This window comes from Lonchura striata, chromosome 2 (assembly GCF_046129695.1).
Source record: "Lonchura striata isolate bLonStr1 chromosome 2, bLonStr1.mat, whole genome shotgun sequence".
NCBI lineage: Eukaryota > Metazoa > Chordata > Aves > Passeriformes > Estrildidae > Lonchura > Lonchura striata.
The window spans coordinates 110,811,051-110,831,125 of NC_134604.1; the positions used below are offsets into that span (position 1 = coordinate 110,811,051).

The 20,075-nt window shown below is 38.7% G+C and overlaps 1 protein-coding gene across 6 annotated transcripts in view; it reads left to right on the plus strand.

Moving 5' to 3' along the window:
• Positions 1-20,075, plus strand: part of KDM6A (lysine demethylase 6A) — a 150,668-nt gene that overhangs the window by 4,737 nt on the left and 125,856 nt on the right. The window lies entirely within an intron of this gene.

Genomic DNA, 20,075 nt, shown 5'->3' on the forward strand with positions numbered 1-20,075 from the left:
ATAGTTTCAGACAATGTGAATTAGTATATGTTGACTTTGTCCTTTCAGTGTTGACATTAATGTTAATTTCCTACTAATCCATAATAAAATATAGTCAGTTTTATTTATAACAAACGGCTTGAAAAATAATCATGCAAGAAAACATTTCAGCAGGTTAATCTCAGTGTACTACGGTGTTGTTTTTGTTGTTTTTTTTTTAATAACTGTAAAGATTTAACTTGATTTATTTTCATCAAAGCAAAGAAATATTGCTTGAAAAAGAATTAAGAATGTTTGTCTTATATAATGGCAGTACTGGGAATTGAGAAACTGGAAACTGGTACCAGGAGACATTTGTAAGGCACTCCAGGAAGTGGCCAGCCTCTCCAGTTTCTGTAAATTTATATCTGTGTTGTTTCTTTTTGTTTGGGTTTGTTTTGGGTTTTTTTTTCATATATTGTGCATTTCTATTACTGGTTTATTATCTAATGTACTGTCAGTGCTGTGGAACAAGTTGAAGTTGGATAAAATTTTGTAAATTGTGTTATGGGTGGAATTGGTTTTCTAGCATGTTTTGAAGGAGTCACTTTTTTTGAGTCTGTTTATTGGGTAATTTTAACTGAGCCATATATTTCTTTAAGATCAGTTTTTTTTTTTTTTTCTCTTTCTTTGTTTTTTTTTTTGTATGCCGCTTGTATTAATAGCGTGTAGCTTTCTGGGATCCTGTTGAGGTGTAATGGGTGACACATTGCATAGTTCCTGGTTGTACCATGTTTATTGGAAATCACAGCCATGGTGTATATCCTGGCACTTGGTTGTAGGCTTGCAGTATTTGTTCTCCATCCAGTATTAAAACCATTAAAACCATGGACATTACACAGTACTGTAAGTATGAAATACTAAGCATCTGTTGATACTTTCACAACTAGTGTTTGAGACTTTTTTTTAATAGTGGGATTTTGTTTCTCTAAATATATATTCCTAAATGTTTTGACTGTTCCTCAAGTGTAAAGTACAGTGTTGGTACTACTTTCTGAAGACAAGAAAATTGATGAAGTCAGAAACATTACACTTGTCATTTGAATGTGTTACAGAAGAGAGAAGGATGGATCTTGTGTCCACAAACAAAATGCTTTTGTAGAGGTGTAATTAGGATTGCAGGACACTTGGTGTATTGACATCTGTATTTCAGAAAGTTTTATCTTCACTGTCAGGAGATCTTTAATAGGGAGTATAATGTAAGATTTTTCTTTTGATGTTGTTGCATGTGTGTTACATATTGTAGCTTTTAAGTACTGATATACTGAGTCTGGAAGCTGCAGTGGTCCATTCCTCTTAAGTGGTGTGTGTGCATCAAGTTAAGGTAATTTGTGCCCTACTGATGTTAGTAATCAAATAGTCAGGGCGGGCAGTGGTTCAGGATGGAAGAGAGAGGGAAATACTGCTGTATTTTAGCACCTGAAGAATAGAGGTTCTGATAAATTATTTAACTTTCTAAAGTGTGAAGAAAAACTGTGGCAAGGCTGGGACACAACTGTTTTCATCCCATTCCAGTAATTGAACCATTGATCCTTTTGTGCATCACGCTATTCGTGGCCTCTAGCTTTCAAATGTCTCTCTAGGTGAATCCAGCTACAGTATGTGAAGAAGGAATAGACAATCTAAAGCTTTGTCTGTGCATGGTATCATTCAGGTGTGCTTTCAGCATGCCTCTGTGCCTCTTGCCAGCCTCCATAGCTGTTTGTTCACTGTAGTGGGTTGAGTGGACTTGGTAATTATAGAGGTAAAACTATCTGCAAATGTTGATACCATCTGAAGTAAGTGTTGAAAGCATCTTCTAAAAGCTATGCCATATGTTTGTTATACCATTTTAGAAAAGAGTAGATGTTTCATGCTTGGATAGCTTGGTGCATGTAGAAACATTTGTTTTCATTACATTAGTGAGATGATACAAAATTAAAGAGTCATGGAAAATGTTTATGGCTGTAAAGTGACTTTTTCCTGATTAACACTTGCACAAGACTTCCCAGTGCCAGAATTATATGCCATGGCCCACTGTTGTTCTTTATCCTTCTGACAATTAGGCAAACTTATGTTCTGCAGAGAAATTAAGTTCTGGTTTCCAGTTTACAGGTTCATCAATTAAACCTAAGGTTATTCTTAGATTACTGAACAAAAATAGCTCTTCTTGGTTCTCAACTGGTACAATCTTTGGATAACGGGAGGGATTTTACTGTATTTTCAACAGTCTGAAAGGGAAGGAATTGTGTATGTTTGTCGTTGGAGAATACTCAAATAGTTTTGTAAAAGGTAGTTACTGCTTAGAGGGCTTGGATGAGCTTCTGCAGAAATGAGTTAGGGAGATGGGCTGTGAGTGTGAGATGAATGCAGAACTGAGCTGGGTTGCAGGTTTAATATTGGATCAGGTAACTCCAGGAGCTGAACCACTGTCCTGCTCATTCTGAATGCAGATAGGTTTTTGGATGCAACTTCAGTTCTTTAGTGCCATACCTGCCTTGTGTTTTACATAAAAAAACTCATGTAAGTTACTTTGTTTTAACCCTTTTTCTTGCTGGAAGTCCTGCACCTGTGGTGTTTGAAGCATGATGTTTGAGTAATGTGTTTTCACAATAAAACATTAAAGTGATGCTTATTAAACTTGATGTGTCATTATAGAGAGCAGTTGACTCTTTGTAGAAAATGTTAGCAATCTTAATCTTGCTTAATTTGTAGTTAAAACCAGACAAAATTGAAATCAGTGGGTCATGTATGGAGCCCTGTGAAGGCTGCCAGGATTTGTGTAGGTGCACCTGAGAGGATAAGCTTAGTGCCTTACAGAACATTTTTGGTATGAAGAAAGAAAGGGGTTGTGTTTAATCTACTTCAGTCTGAGTTTGTTGCACAAGGGAAGTTCAGTAAAGCAAGAAAAAATACTTAAATATTTATTACAGGTTTCTGCTTTATGGGTAGGCAGACTAAAGAAATAGCTATAGTGGAGTAATTCCTCTGGGGAAATGCTCTTTCCAAGATTGGCCTATTTAAATAGGGGTCTGTTCAAAGCTTGTTTTCAAGATGAGTTCTACTGATACTGTCACAACTAGGTTGGGCCATTTGGTAGTTTGCTTGTGGCCATTATAAAGTTTGTTGAATGGTATATGTCTAAATGAGCCTCTGTCTTAAGTTTTGCAGTGGTTCAAGTATTATTGTTGATACTGAATGTTTGTATTTTCAGTCATAGAGAGGTATTACATACCTGAAATACCATGTTAATGAAATAAACCCCCATTAAGCATGTTTGGGAGTTGAAGAGTTTATCAGGTATTTTTCACTTGAGAGTGTGAGAGGATGCAGAGATCACCATCAGAGCTATATTGACAAATTACCTTCCTTTATGGTTCTTAGATTTGCTATGTAGCGTTCATGGCAGGAGCTTATTTAATTAAGATATAGAATTAAGATCTCATTTACAGTTTTGTAAAGGGAGTGACTTAAAGTGTGTGATGAATTACAAACAGAACACTGTATGTCTGCACATTAATTTCTTTTGTGGTAAGTTATTAAATTAATTGTTGTTTGTTAAAATGGCTTTAAGTCATTTCCTTTTCTCAGTGTCATTTGTGGATTATGATTCACATCTTACTATTGATTGGGTATTAAAGCAGACTGGAGTGTGAATATGCTTTACCTTAAATTCCTGCTTCCATTTTGAGAATTTAAAATTTTGAGCAATTTCAGAGTATCATTTGCAGCATTAGACAAAAGATCCAGTGCAACAGCTTTTAAAATAGAGCCCAAGAGATTTTTTTTTTTTTTTCGGTCAGTATTCTGTTGCTTCCACTCTAGTTGCCATTTTCACTTTTTATTTAAGCAGTGTTGTTGTACTCTTATGATTTGAAAACTTACACACAGAAAAAAAGAGTAGAATAATGAATTGAACTTAAAGTTTTATTTTTAGATATTTTTCTTCTAGCTAACAGAATTTAAAGAACTCTCTGTTGCTTCTTGTCTGTTTCAGTGAAAGTCTTTGGGCCTGTGTGATGAACCAGGCTGGAGAAGTGCTTCAGTTCAAAAATAACCTAGTAAAAATAGAAAATTCCCTAGTTTTAAATAACTACTATTGAAGGTTAGTGCTGAGAGGTTTTAGAAATTCAAAGAGCCAGCTTCTGGTTGCTCAGAACTGAGTTGGGAGGGATTCCATGGTGGGTAAAGGAGCTAGTGAGTGCTGAGAATTCTTGCAGAAGGCTCTTAGGGAAGCATGAAACCAGTTCATCACCTTTCAATGGAAGGGAAGTAGGTAGGCTAAGAGATGCCCTTGACTTAGCTGCAAGCTCCTGAGTCTGCTCAAAACCAAAATCTGCTCAGGAGCGTATCAGGGATGAAAAAAATGAACAAATACCCACTGAGAACTACAAGGACGTTGCTGGAGTGTGCAGAGGTGCAGTTAGAAAAGTAAAAGCTCAGCTGGACCTGAGATTGGTTGGAGAGGTCAAAAAATACAGGAAAGGATCATAAACAACAAGCACAAACGGGAAAATGCTGGCCCACTATTAAAAAGGGGAGGTGAATTAGTTGCCAACCAATGCTAAAAAGGCAGAGGTTCTCTGCACTGCTTTCACCTCTGTCTTTAGCAGCGCTCTTGGGCCCCAGACCTTGGGAACAAAAATCCAGTTCCATGCACAGACCTACTGTCCTTGAAGGAATTATTGGGGTGTAGACTATTACAGGAGCTTGACCTTTACAAATTACCCTTCTGAAGGTGTGAAGAGAGCTGGCTGGATACTGCTGGGAGGCTGCTCTTTGTAATCTTTGAGAAGTTGTGGAGACTGAGTAATGTTACAGAAGACTGGGAGAAGGCTCATGTTGCCGTTCTTCAAGAAGTGTTTAAACAAGAGTAGGAAATTATCAGCCCATCAGTCTTAGCTCAGTCCCAGGGAAAGTTATGGTATGAACTGATGAAGCAGACAATTGCAAAAAGCTGGCATGGATTCACCAAGGGCAAATCATTCTTTGCAAACCTGATTGCCTCCTAGTACAGAGTAACCTGCTTGGTGTATATGGAACTACTGGTGGACATTGTCTTCTTGGATTTCAAGTCTTCCCATGCTGTTTTCCACAGCCTCTTCCTAGAGAAACCAGCAGGTTGTGTTCCAGGCAAGGGATCTGTGTGCTGGCTAGGAACCGGCTGATGGGCAGCACCCAGAACAGGGTGGGAAATGCTCCTTCTCAAACTGGCTGCTTGTCACAAGTGGGGTCCCCAGGGATTGATGCCACTGTTTAATACCATCATAAGTGATCCTGGATGGTGGGATCAAGTGTGCCCTCATGAATTCTGCTGATGGTACCAAACTGAGTGGGGAAGTGAACCTGCAGAAAGGAGAGCCATCCTGGATGGGCTGGAAGAATGGGCTGATGAGAGCCTTATGAAGTTCAGCAAAGACAAATGTATGTGGGAGAACATGATGCAGGAGTGCAGCACAGTCTGAGATCTTTCTGGCTGGGAAGCAACTCTGTGGAAATGGACCTGGGGGTCCTGGTGGATTTAACTTAATAAAAATGAGCTGTGTGCTGCTGGGGCAAAGGGAGACAGTGGGATGCTGGATTGCACCAACAATGGCATCACCAGCAAAGACAAAGGAGTTATGACTGCACTCTACTCAGTGCTGGTCAAGGCACACCTGGAATATTTATGTGCAGTTTTGGTGCCTACTAAACAAAAAAGATGTGGCCAGGCTGAAGAGGGTCCAGAGAAGGGCTACAAAGATGATCAAAGGACTGAGAAGCTGAAGTGTGAAGAATGGCTGAGAGATCCTGGTTTGTTCAGCCTTGAGAAAAGAAGGCTTTGGGGAAGATGTTGCCAACATGTTCCAGTACTTAAAGGGTACTTAAAAGGAGATGGAGACTGCATTTTTATCAGGAGTTATATTGATAAGGCAAGATTTAATGGGTGCAAGTTACTCCTGGGGACTAACTTCCCATTGAAGACAAGAAAAACTCACAAAGAGAACAGTCAACCATTGGAATAATCTCTCCAGGGCAGTGTTGGGCACTTTGAATCTGCAGCTGGATAGTGTGCTGGGCCATCTTGTCTAGCCTGTGCTTTTGTCAGGAAATGTTGGATCAGATGTTTTTCGTGTTTTCACGCTGCCTGAGAATGGTGAGAATTCACAGCATTTTGGGGGTCACACCCACCCCACCCAAGACTATTAAATGCTGGGTCTGGAGTCCCTTTGCAGCAGGAATGTGCAGTGATCTGGTGGATGGGTGCCCCTTACAACTCCTTGCTCCTACAGACTCCTCAACACACTTCCTTCTTTGAGCTTGACCTTGAGTTCCCTGCAGCAAAGACTCAGGCAATGGATTTGTAACATTAAATCATTTAATGGAGTGGTACAGCAGCAGGTCTTGAGGCTGGGGTGCCTGCAGAGGGGGACCAAGAACAAAGAAGTCCTTGGGCTTTTATACTATTTTTGTACATTCTCTGATTCTGTGAATGCATTTCATTTTGCAGGGTTGAAAAACTGTGGAGGTCCTTTGAGAGAGAGTTTTGGGAGGCTAGGGTGGGTCCTGGTTAGTGTGACACTGTTTCTGAAAGGAATATTTATAAAACTATTGCTTTGTATTTTCTTATGGAGAATGGAATTACCTGTATGTATAAGCACAGGTTGTCAGGACTAGATTATATAGAATCATAGAATCACAGAATGGTTTGGGTTGGAAGGAGTCTTTAATACTATGCAGTTACTTTCCTGCTGTGGGCAGGGACATCTGCTACTAAATCAGATTGCTTAAAGCCCCATCCAGTCTGTCCTTGAACACTCCCAGGGGTGGAACATCCACCACTTCTCTTTCCTCATGGAGAGGAGGGATGGAATGAGTGCAGTGACTTGGCTTCCTCACTGTCTGAAGGAAGACCAAGTATTTAGTGAAGTTACACTGCCACAAGCAGATGTGGGACAGATTCAGATCTGAGCATGTGTGCAGCAGCAAGAACACCAAAATGTATGTTAGAAGGACTATATATGAGAAAACTGTGAATGAAGGAAAGATCCTGAGGTTATCTAGGTTGAGTACTTAATGAATATGTTTGAACCTATGACTACTGAGAATCAGGCCACCGTTTGATTTTAGGGAAGTGCAGAAATGAAGCAGTCTTTTGGGAAGGTTTTTCAGAATATAGTGTTGTAATAAAAGGAAGATATTTTCAGTTAAAGGAAATAGAAGAAAGGTTGAAGAAGAATACTTTGATTAGATGTGAGGAAGACTAGGAAACCAAGGAATTGAATGGATGACTTAGTGGTGCAGACCATTTTGAGGGTGAGGGGAATGCAGTGTGAATCACAGTGCTTTTATTCTTGGCAGCAGCTACCTGAGTCTGATGCTTGGTTACCATCTAAACATTACTAGTAACTTAAGTAGCATGTAAGTGTTTGATGGTGCTGGGACCTGCTTCAGGAGATTTTAAAACCAGGGTAAATGGGAATGAAACAGGTAACAAAATTGCAGAGAGTTTGTGTTGGGTGTGAAAAAGCTTAGTAAGAATTACATGCTCTGGGTATAATGGAAGTCTCTACCATTTTTGAAATAAAAGTAAGATGTTAGCTTTGTTTTCTATGTCTTTATCTTAGACTGCTGCTTCCCTTTTTTCCTCCTTCTCCCTCAAGGAAGGGAAGAGTAAAGAAACTTCTGCTTCTTTCCTCAAAGTGAAAATGAAGCCAAGAGCTCTTGTGTGTCTGTTCTCAAGTCATGTTTTGCTGCCTTTAGATTTGAAGGATAAAGAAAGCTGAGCAAGTGTGGAAGATACAGATGGATATGTTGAAAGGGCAAGAAATAGTTTAAAGTGTGGAACTAAAAGCCTGTGTAGGGGAGAAGGATGCTGATCTAAAGAGTTTAACAGTGCAGTTTAATAGAACAAAGTATAGAAAGAGTGTAAGATAAAGTGGAAGCATAAGAAAAATGGAGGAGATCCATTACATAACATCATAAAGCATGTCATAAGCAACCTCTGGCAGGAGGGGAAAAGTGGAGTGATACTGGGAAGAATAGAGAGCTGCAAAAATTATGTACATTGGTTGGTAAACTTTAATGGAGCTTCTGGGCATGTTACAAATATAGTAACTAAGGGTAGCTTTTACACACTATGGTTCTCAAAGCTTTATTTGTTCTTAGTCTCTGGTGTGGTGCACAGAAGTGTTTTCCAAGTATTTTTAATCTCTCCTGCATTTTAATGGTTGGAGGGGCAGAGCCTTTGAATTTGTGATTTTGTTAATATTTAAACACTAAGTTTTCAAGAGTGGGAGACTGAAAAATTCTGAAGGACTATCAGATTTCAAGTGTTACCTGTTAAAATTATCTTCTTGCTTCTTAAAAAAAATGGTTTTTACTTGCTTTTAAGCAGAAATGAGTGTTCCTTTGTTCCTTTTTTAAATCAAAGGAAAGGGTGAGAATAGTTTTTATAGGTTTTGAAAAATAAATGATAGGAAACTGTTCAGCTACTTCTGAATCAGAACAGTACATACTTCTGTACTCCTTGCTTAAGAGGAAAATATTTTTAAAAAGTTTTGTGTATGAAAACAAAATTGGAGGCATCAGGCGGTACAACAGAGATGTGTGTCTGAGCCAGCCTCTTCTGATGCTTCTGTGAAACCCCTCAGATAGAATCAATGAGTATCCTGAGTTGGAAGGGACCCACAAGCATCATCAATGTCCAGCTCCTTGCCCCACACAGAAGAACACCAGAAATCCCTGTGCCTGAGCATAGATCCACATCCTGCCTTTATTATAGGAGCACATGGAATTTAACTAACAACTTACGTTTTTATACTTGAGGGCTTTCTTAACTGTAGTTACTGTGTGGACAAAATTAATAGTTGAAATGGCTTTAATGCCTCTTCTGGTTCTATATGGGGAGGATTTGGAGGTGTTTATGCTTATAGCAGAATTAATTTTTGTTGCCTAAGAAAGTTGAGATCCCAGAAACCATTAGAATCCTTGTTAACTAATGAGCAGAATTAGGTTTCATTTTCTACCTTTAAAGGTCTCTGTTACAGGTTCATGTACTGAAAGTTTATTACTTCAGACAGTTTTCTGGGATTAATTACATACTGTCCATCTTGGCTGAATTTGTGGGGTTTTTTTCTCTGTAGAGTCTCAGTACTAGTAATATTTACAGATTTATTTGCTATAAATAATTTGAAAAGAAGTATTAATGGTTGAATCAAAGCCTGGAAAGAAGACACTTGCTGTGTTAAAAAAGGAGGAGAGCATGGCAGAAACTGCACTGTAGCATGAAAATAAATTGGAGGCAGATGTATTTGGGATAGGTGAAAGAATTGTGCAAGATTGTGTAAGGAAGGGATCCTTAGGTAATTGTGGATGGTGGGGATATGATCATTGTATTAGGATTGCAATCATTGCATAGGATTGCAATGCCTGATTTTGGAGATTGTCTTCAGTCAATCTGTGAGTGTAGATGTGCTCAAACTCTGTGAGGAAAAACGTGGAATTGCAATGTTGCAGTCTGTTTATTCCCTGCCAATAAAAATGCTGTCATCTTAAATTGTGTTTTTCTTTATGAGTTGATTTTCTTTCTGTGGTGGTGGTTTGTTTTTTGCTTTTGAATGATAGAATGTTTTCCTGTAATGCCAGTTGCAAACTTGCAGCTTGCCCGCATTGTGGCCAAAAATCTGAGAACAATGACGACTCCATTATGTGCAGTGAGAAAGGAACGATTGTACTACTTGCTTTTAATTGCTAATTAAGCCAAGTCCTCGGTATTTTGAAAGAATGGAATAGTTTGTGCCTTCCACTTTAGACCACTATTTGCTGCTTGGTTATGGAGAATGATGGTGGGGGATTTTTACGATGATTTTGGGATGAAAGTGAAAATGCATGAGAGCAGTCATTTTTCACAAGGAGCTCTGTGGATTCAGGGGAAGTGTGGTGCCTGTGGAACTGAGGAGCAGCTTTGGACTTCAGTGCTGCTGGAGAAGGCCAGGCAGTGTCACCTGCGCCATCCTCAGTACTCTGGGTTTTGCCTGACTGCTCTGCTTCAGTTTCTGTATCTAGTTTAATAGCAATTTCAATTTTTCCAGACAAGCAGCAAGGGTCTTCTAGAAAAAGCTTGTTCATATTTTGAGATTATTTTAATTTGTTCTTGATTATTATTTTATTTTTTAAGATCAGAGAATCAAGCTACACTAGTAGAGCACAGCACTGATTCCAGTGCATTAGAACTCACTGACTTTAAAGATTCTTCAGCACAGCTAGGTAGGAATTTTTGACTCCGGGAAACTCTGCTTCCAGAGGGATTGGTAAGCAGATACGCAAATTTACCAACTGAAACAGGAAAACAAGTCTCAACCACAGGTCATTTCACAACTTTTTCCTCAGGGCTTTCTCACTTCCACAGCCAGGACTCAGAAATGGAACAAACTGATTTAGAGCAATTCATTAATGAGTAGCTTAAGGTCTGTCAGACTTCTGACAGCTGGAAAGGAGAAGGAACACTTTCCTGTTCCAGTAGTTTCATTTTCATGATTTTTCTGCAGTATATGAGAACATTTCCAGATTCCTTTCGTGTCATGGCTGAAATGAACTCATTCTGATAAGGAGATTGCCTGTTTCACTTGGCACCTTGTTTGTCAGTGCTTTCTTTTTCTAAACAAAAAACAAACAAAAAAATTGCTATGGAGTAGTACTTATGATACCTGGGTTTAAGAATGAATATGCTGTTAAATTTGGACAGCCTCTTGGTGTTGATGTTCCCAGTTGCATCTCAGGCTCTGCTGCTGTACCTGTGTTGGCATTTCTTCTGCTCTGACAGGAGTTTCTCTGTTGGCATCACTGCACCATCACCTACAGTGTCAGAACAAATCCCCTTAGTGCTCTGTGCTGCTGCTGTAGTTGAAGGATTGTACCAAGGTGTGTCATTTTTTTCTTATCCTCATGCCTGAACATGCTAGAGCTGGTTTTTGTGAAGCAGCAGTGGGGTCTGCAGCTGGGGCCTTCATGTGCTGTTGGGACACTACTTGTGGGAAATGAGTTTTGTGGATGAAAACTGCAGTGTGAGAGGCATGACCAGTGTTATTTAGGTGGCAGGTAGAAGGACAGTATTAAATATCAGATGCATTTGTAAGATGATGCAACATTTATGTAACTTGATAGTGCTTGTTCAATTGGTAATAATTTGTGTAGAAGAAATTCACATTTTTCCTAGAAATTAACAAACAGGTACTGGATGGGTAAGGGAAGGTACTGTGATACTGCCTCTCCTTCTGTGGTCAGATAAGAGCGTCAAATTAATTTAATTGCTACTTTTGAATAGTTTTGGCTCTTAGTGTAAAGCTAAGTTCTATTTCTCCTTGAAATGCACATTTGAAGTGAAATGTTTCATTTTCTTCCTGCATATGAATCAGAACCTTGGCATTTGATTATCCCTTTTGTTGGACCTCTTGCTTTGCAAGAACTTAGAAGGAGGAATCCCTTAGTTTTGGAGAAGGAGTAACTCTTGGGAGGAACAGTTGCACAGCACTTGGGGATTCAGCTGGAATAAAGGGTAGAGTTTCCATTGGCAAATGGCATTTACTGTGGAAGAGTGCCCATGGGGTTGCACCTACATCTCTGTATGAAGCTGTAAATCTCTTTAAGTTGTCTTGTCTTTGACAAAGCTCCATTGCTTGTGTAATGTTGCCCTCCTAACCTCTCCAGGAAGTTAATAGATTCCTTTTTTTGTGTCTCCCCCTATCATGTTATCATCGCCCCCCTGCATTTTTAGATCTGGCTATCTTAAATTTTGCAAGCACTGGCCTCCTGTCACTTTTAAGTGTCATGATGTGTGGTGTAAGTCATAAGTTTGCATCTAGTAGTCTGAAGAGATGTGGGTGAGGGGGAGATAATAATTTTATAAAGAAATAGTTTCAAACTGTTTATTTTCAGCATTACTAAATTTTCCACTTTCCCCAGGTGTACTATGTTTTTCCATTAATGTATGAATAAATATGCAGAATTAACCCAATTAATTGTAATAGCACATCTTAATATATACATATCTTAGAATTATTCTCAACAGCTTTCTCTTGGATGCTGCTGTACAAGTATTTAGTGTTTTATTTCAGTGCATGTACCCTGCATTACTGTGGAGAAATCCCTTTAATTTAGTGTCACCTACTTTTAGGCAGGCAGACTGTAAAAACTGGTGTTCTGTCTGAGCTCTTAGAGGTCTGTGTTCTCGGTGAAGGAAATGTTGAGACCTTACCACTCTCTGCAATTCCCTGAAAAGAGGGTGTAGCCAGGTGGGGGTCAGTCTCTTCTCCCACAGAACAAAGTTTTCTTTGGGGCCACATCATTAAATGAGGAAGTTATTTTATGCTCATCTTCTCTCATGTTTGACTTCTATAACCAGTTGAAGGAGGATCTCCCAAGATTTTGGGAAGTAGCCCATAAATGTTCCAATTAATTGATCAGTCTAAATATAGGACTCTAAAATATGAAAGCTTTTGCTTTTGTCAGGCTATATAGGAGGTGAAAGAAGGATCAGAGAATGGAGAAGGCTTGCAATTCTAAATTTGGGTTAAGAAGCCATCCCTGAGGGGGATCCCACCCTGTAGTGGATTTTTTTTTTTTTCTTTTGAGGCTGCTCTAAATTGCAGTCCTCCTGTATTTGATGTTTGATTTGAATGGAGATCTGTAGGTCAGATGCAAACTGACCTATTTGTTGCATCTGGCACATGAGGTTATGGAGTAGGTGACTGCTGATTGTTGGAAATGAGTCCTGGAAATGAAGGAGATGCAAGCTGAGACTTCTGGGGGAGTTTTGAATGCAACCCAGAGATCCCTTTAGCAGAGTTTCCAAGAGAGTGAAGGAATGTTTGAGAATTGCAGAGTATCATTTACCTAGGAATGGCTTAGCCACAGGTAGTTCCCCTGGAATGCAACTACTGAGATTGTTGTAGTAAAATAAGGATTTTTTTCTTTGTGCTTTCTCTTCCCTGAATACTCACTATTAACAGCACAGGATTTTGGACCTTCCAGACTGGTCTAGCAAGACTTTTGGAACCAGCAAATAAAGTTGTGCCCATGGCATAACTTTAACTCTGACTTCCATGAGTGACACTTTCTTTCCAGGTCTGTAAATGTGCATGTGCTCTTTGCCCCTGTCTGCACCTGAAGCAGAATTGCTCGTATCACAGTTCCTAGGCTGTTTTCCAGGAAGACTCAGCTCTGCTTTTTTCCAAACTTGTTTTTTCCCCATACTCAGTATCTACCTACCTTTGCCAGTTTTTGAGATTTACTGTCTGGTGCAGCTGCTGATGGTTGTGATGGCTTCAGTATCCCTGAGCCCTCTTCCTACCTGTGGAAGGCAGTGCTAAATAAATCACAGATTTATTAGGAATTTCTTAAGGCACAGAAATATTTTCTCATTTCATCATTAGCAGTCAGGCTCATGACATTCCTCAAGGGAAAAGCATAATGTAGCAGTTCATACTTTTTCGCTTAATACCTTGACTGTAGAGTACAGCTGCCATTGATGCAGCTGGAATACCAATAGCTGCTTTCCAGTGACCCATGTCACATCTTTGTGGGCAGAATTGTGTGTTTCCTGTTTTCAGGACATTATTTAGTTGCTCTGAGCCTTCTGGGAGGCCTCACACAAGATTCTGCTTGCTAACAAACTGTGTGTTAAATTTTATTGACAAAGGTCTTTTCACTTTGTATTTTTATACTTAGCGTGTCATGCTGAAAACCTGTTTTGCCAACTTAGAGCTACAGTTTCTATTTAAAAGGTGTATTTTGTACAGATAAACTGTACAAAAATAGTGGTAGTGATATCACTATCAGTGGCTTTCACTGTGATCACTGGAGACAGTGGTGGCTTTCTGATAGTGAAAGCAAGTAGGAGCATTAGGACATCAATGCTGAAAACAGCACTTTGCTAATTTTAAAACACCATACCATATCTAGACTTGGGTTGTTGAAAATGAGTAATAAATCAGCTATTTAATTTTTGAGTTCTGTACAAAAACAACAGCAAAATCCAACTGTAATGCTGCATTTTGCTGGATCTGCTAATGCTTTTGTCATTTGCTTATGATCTTGTTGATAGTATTTCTGTTTTTGAGAGAAAAAATTGTCATTTCTTTGCTTTTGAGAATTAAGATAATTTTGAAATAATAGGTGGCAACAGCTGCATATATGTGTTTTGGAAAAAGGAGCAAGTCTGAGTCTGAAGCCTACCAAGCAGATAAATGATGCAGCAGAAAGTGAATTACGTGTGTCTGCTCATCTGAAAGTGGGTGGGGGAGCGTTTATTAAAAAAAAAAAAATAGTTGTGAACCATTACTTGGAACACACATTAGGGAATGTGGGACTGTAGCTTAGTGTTGCAGATCTTTTTAAAATGTGTGACCAGGATGATTGCTGAGGGCTTGGCTTTCTTGCAGCATGCTGGTGTTATCTCTGGAGGTCAGAGAGCTCATTCTTGGGTGCTGTGCTATGGCAGGCAGTGCATGCTGCGCACAAGACATCCAGAGATGTTCAAGAAGTGATATCCAGTCTTATTTCTGTGGGGGAGGGTGGTGTATGTTTGTTTTGTTGTTTGTTACCTCTTCATTTGTTAATAAAGTTATGAATAACCATTTATTAATTTCCTTCAAAACTATTTTCATTGTCTGCACGATGTTTTGAAAGCATGTCACGGAACATGTAATGCTGCTGAGTTTTGGTGAATATTCTTTTACTCTTTCATTTTTCTTCCCTGGGGACTTGTTAAGCTAAAACTCGTCTTGAAATTTTGTAGAATATTATTTCACAAGAGGATTTTGAAAAGCAGTAGTCTTGTTATAAAAGAAAGCTGGTTTCTATGAGCATGGAAAGCTTTGGTTAAGTGATACTGATACACCCTCAGTGTCAGTACTTGTCCTTTGGTCATGTTGAAATTAAAGCCAAAACATTTTCTGAAGGACCATAAGAAGTGGGTTTGGTTCTTAAAAAATATATTTGCTACAAAATTATGTTCCTTCATTAATTAATATTTAAAATTGAGATTCTCTAGAGAGACTCCAAGTGCTGATCCTCACAAGTATTTATGTTGGTGGAGCTGGGCAGATAGCAGATACTGCTGTGGGTTTTGGTTCTGTGGTTATTCTCTCCACTTATAATGTGTTTGCCTCCTGTCTGGACAGTAAGGATGTGGTAGTTCAAAATATTAAGGAGCTAATTTTACCTAAAGTTTCTCAAATACTCTTATTCAAAAGTGCCTCAAGGGCATTAAGACCTTTGCTTAACAATTCAGCTCTTTATAGTCAGTATTGGTATTGGCCTATTCTCACTTGAATGGAAATTGCTTCAAAAGTCTTGTGCAGACTCTCTGAGAGGAACACAAAAGAATACATAGGTTTATATGAGTGTTTCTAGGTTTTTTTCAAGCCTGTCCCCTCACATTGCATGTGGCTGTGTCACAGATACACAGGTATATGCAATAGCATTATATTTATGAAAATTGCTCTCTTATATGTGATACTAAAGAGTATTTAGAAGAATCCTTTTGCGTCTACTGTTAACATTTAAATACTATTCAAACGCCTGATTTTCTGATTCTTAAAATACTCTTTTAATTTTCAGTCTAAAATGATATATTTGTTTGGCAACATTGTTCTTAGAGTGAAATAGTGCTTCTTTTTCCCTGATGTTTGTCCTGTTGGTATTTGTAGAAAAGTCATAGTAGCTTTTGAGTTCTTAATTGAGATGTCTAGACTTACTTTTTACAAGATAGACTCTTCTTCCTCTTACCCCTACAGTTCTCTAAATGTATTTAATTTTTACTGAATGTGAGAAAATAGTGTAGAATCTGCTGAGATGGTATTAATATCTCTGCTTTTAAAACAGGTTTTTCTCTGTCTCTTTTACTGTAAGAGCTTGGAAGTATGAACTGAAGCTATCAGGAAGCAGATTCAGAGCAAGATGGTTCCCTGCAGTTAGACTATGGAGCTGCTGGCTGTCCAGTATTGTTAGTGTGAGATGAGTGGACATGGTTTTAGAAAGTGCTGGGGAAAAGTAATGGAAGGAAAATCCATCAGGAGCATTTCCCTTCTGTGCCCAGGAATTTTCTGAACTTAAATTGATGTAGTCTGGAAAAATACAAGGGAAAAAAAAAAACAAAAAAACCAAAAAACCACACTGTATGCTAGCCTCTTTCTTTTGCTGCTTTTTCAACAATGTGAGTTTCTGTAAAAGCTGTGCTAATATTTTATTATTGCTATTTATTATTATTGTTTTAGTCCATATCCTGGTCAAGTGAATACTAATGTTGCTGCTCAGGGCTGGCTATTGATCTGACTTATTGTCTTCTTATTTTAACTTTGCTGGAATTTTATCCTCTGTTGAGCTTCAGAATCCTTTATGCTTTTTTTTATCTGCCTTGTGCTGGCAGCATCTACTCATCTTGGTTTGTTGACTTATAATCCAGTCATTAATGTACATGAGATTTTTTTTTCCAGTACTTTTAATGTCACAGAGTTCAGGATCTTACGTGGCTGTCTAATGTTTTACTGCTACGTGTCTCCCCGACTGCCTTCCAAAAGCCATTTGATGGGTGTGGTTTGGAGGTGCAATGTCCTTACCTCATTTACAGTTGATAAACCTAAAATAAGACTGTAAATTCAGTCCAAAGGCCAGTATCTTATCACAGCAAATTATGGAGGTAATTATAGGATGATAGGCTACCACCAATAAATGTAGTTAATATTACAGCAGTTCCCCTTTTATGTTGAATTTTGTGCTACTTAGAGACTATAAAATACATATGAAAATGGATTTTAGGTAGAGGTTGGTCTCACAAAAAAAATTAAAGCACATTGAACTGTTGAATGTGAAACAAGTGCAGGAGACTGACCCAGAGTCTCAAATCTCATGCCATTGCTGCACAGGAAGAATAAACTTTGACAAATTTATTTACTCCTGCTGCACATTGTCCAGTTAGGGCAGAAAGGAGGATGAACTTGAGGGTTTTTTTGTGTCTGCCTGTGTGTGAGAGGTGCTGGCATGGCATAAGCAGCCACGTCCCCACACCTGGGAATGTGTGGAAATAAAATCAGCATGAGCTTCAGACTTTGTTTTGATGTTCCACAAAGACTTGGAGTTATCCAAGTTATCTCACAGCAGAAGAGGTTTGAAATATATTTTTGGCATGCTGGAGTTTATGGAGTACTTTCCATGCATTGGACAGCAACAGTGACAACAGTCAGGAGTTTTTCCCCATGAGCCACATGCACCTCAGGAGATGCCATTTCTCCATCTGTGGCCTAAAGACAGCATCAATATTCTCTTCCACATGTGCAAGTGTTATTTATGTTTCCAAGCTTAAGCGTAAAGGTTTCCCCACCTCCTGTTGCTTTCACAGGACAGGCCACAGGTGGTCCAGAATGATGAGGTTTGCTTTTTTTGAATGTAAGAAAATCTGTTACTGCAGAAAGCAATGAAAAAAGAGCCTTTTGTACTTCAGCTGACACTTTATTTTAAAGGGCTTAAAAGATTGACATTTGGAACTGACTTGCCTGCTACCTTTCTCCTTTTGTGATTATTTGAAAATGTCTTTAATTTTAATTTGGTACATTTTCAACTGTTCCTAAAGTTTCTCACCTTTGTATTTTTTCATCCTCCCCAGACATTCCCTGCGGAGGGATAATGACTTGTTCTCTTAGTGACTGGCTTGATTGAAGTGATTTTTACATGGAGATGCTGTTTATTTTGGGTGGGTGATGATGGGAGGCTGTTGTGCAGCCTGCTGGAGTAGGGATGAAATTGTAACAGTGGAGAAGGTGCTGTCCTTCAGGGTTTGAGTCAGTTGTGATCTGCTTTCCTTCTCTGGCATTCCCCTCTGACAAGAGTTTCATCTCTTACTTGGTGTTCCCTCTCACTCATTTGTTTTGTCTGATCTTTTATTTCCCACTCCTCTCGTTGTGCTCAATGTACTCTTTATAGAACTTAAATCAGTGTCTGACTCTGCTGTTCTTCATTCGGAGATTTTTATGTTGTTCTGCTGTTTTCCTTGTTTCCTCTCTGAGGGAATTGCTTGTTCATGGTGACACAATGTTTTGGCACAGATATTTCAGTGTATAGTGGAGTGTTTATGTGTGTTAAGGAAGATGAATGAAATGTGTGTGCACCTTTCCACAAATATTTTCTGATAATGGTGAATTCAACTCTTCGAGACCAGTACTTGAAAAAAATCCAGTCTTCTCTGGGAATAAGCTTTTCCTGCATTGTGAAGAGTTCTTGTTTGCTGTGGTTGACACACTGGTGTATCCTGACAATTCAGAGATCCATGCTGAAGCCATTTAGTGCTTTGAAGGTGAATTTATCCTCTAAACAAAGATAGATTCCATTAGTGACAGTGAAGTGGGAGACCAAGGGTGTGTCCTGTTCATCCACAACCTTAAAAAGAAAGACGGTCAACATTTTAATGTTGAGGAACTGTCCTTTTAATGGAAACTTCTTAGTGACTTTATGGCTTTGGGTCACAATTTTAGTGCATTTCTTGCAGTATTGAGTTAGTTTTATTTTGGAAACTGTATTGCCTGTAAATCTGCTGAGGTTCATTCTAAGGTTTGACATGAATATGTAATTGAAATTGTTACCTGCCACTGTAAATCATATCAGAATTGATCATTCATCTAAAGGCTCAAGTCATGATGGCTTTAGCTGAAGAGAGAGCTTAGGAAAACACCTTCTGTCAAGTGAGTCCTGTGGAATATGGCATGTTCATCAAAAGAAAAACTTCTCAATAAATGTCTGATGTATAGGATTCAGTTATTTCTAGCATAATTTAATTTTAAATGTGACCTTTACAGTAATGTATTATAAGAGACTCTTCAGGGGTGTTTGGTGTATGAGCCATATTCACATCCTGGTTTATGAATGGTGCCAGCAGAACTTCCTGATATTCAGTGCTGATCATCACACCTCTTTTGGGGTACTCTGTCCCATTTCAAATTTCTTGTCATGGGTTTCACGCCTCAGTGGGTTTATAAAATGCTTTTTAATAGTTTGATCATTGTTTCTAAAATTTTTGGATATTCTCCCTGGTTCTGAGAGATGAGCAGTGTTAGTGCTTAGAGAAGTGCTTAAGAGAGGTGCACAAGGTTGACTTTTAGAAACAAGTATGTTCAGGATGTGTATTGCTTTTCCTAAAGTGTAGTGACTTATTCTAAAGGCAGTTTTTTAGTAAACTCTTAAAATACTATGGGTCAGGGTATGTGGTAGTGAAAGGTAGGCCCAACAGAAGGGGGTATTGTACTTTTTCCAGTTGGACATTGTATAAAAGATTCCTTGTGGATCCTTCTGTTACAAGTAACATCATAGTCATGGAACTGAGAACTCATAATTAAGTTTGTGTTTAAGTTCTATGTTTGTAGTAGAACTACTTGTTCTGCCAAGACAGATGGTGGTGTGCCCAAACACCTCAGTCAGTACTCACCTCTAATAGATTGCATTTTCATTTATCCAGCTGTTTGATTTTAATCACAAAATCCTCCTTTTCTACTCAAGGTCATGCTGTAGTTGTGGATGGGGAAAGGATGGCTGGAACAGTGTCTCTATGTGTAGGTGGAAGCTTAGTGTTTGTCATTCTGCCTTTGTCCTGCAGAGAGTTGTTGTGGTCACTTTTGGCTTAAAAGTGATGTTGACTCTGGAATCTGATACCTATGGCACTTGTGATGTGTATGGGCAATTCAAATTTAAATATTTGTTTTAAATAAAGTGAAGCCTTGAATCTTGATCTTTCTAGATTTAAGTCCTTAGATAGTACAGTTTTGATGATAGAGATAGTTCTAATGTGTTGGAGTTTCCTGTGAATTTTCTGTGCATTCCATTTCCCTTCTATAATAGAATGGGTTTCTGACCTGCTGTACTTACCAGGAACTTCATCATTTGAAGCTGTCTCTGTTTTCTAGTTCAGCAGCGTCCCTGAAAATACATACAAGATAGATGGAGAATTGGCATTAAGCTTCATACATAAATGTTTTCCCACTTGGTATTTTTTAATGTCCATCTGTATATTGGATGTCAAATTTGATAGGGCTTGGGAAGCATTATTCAAGAAG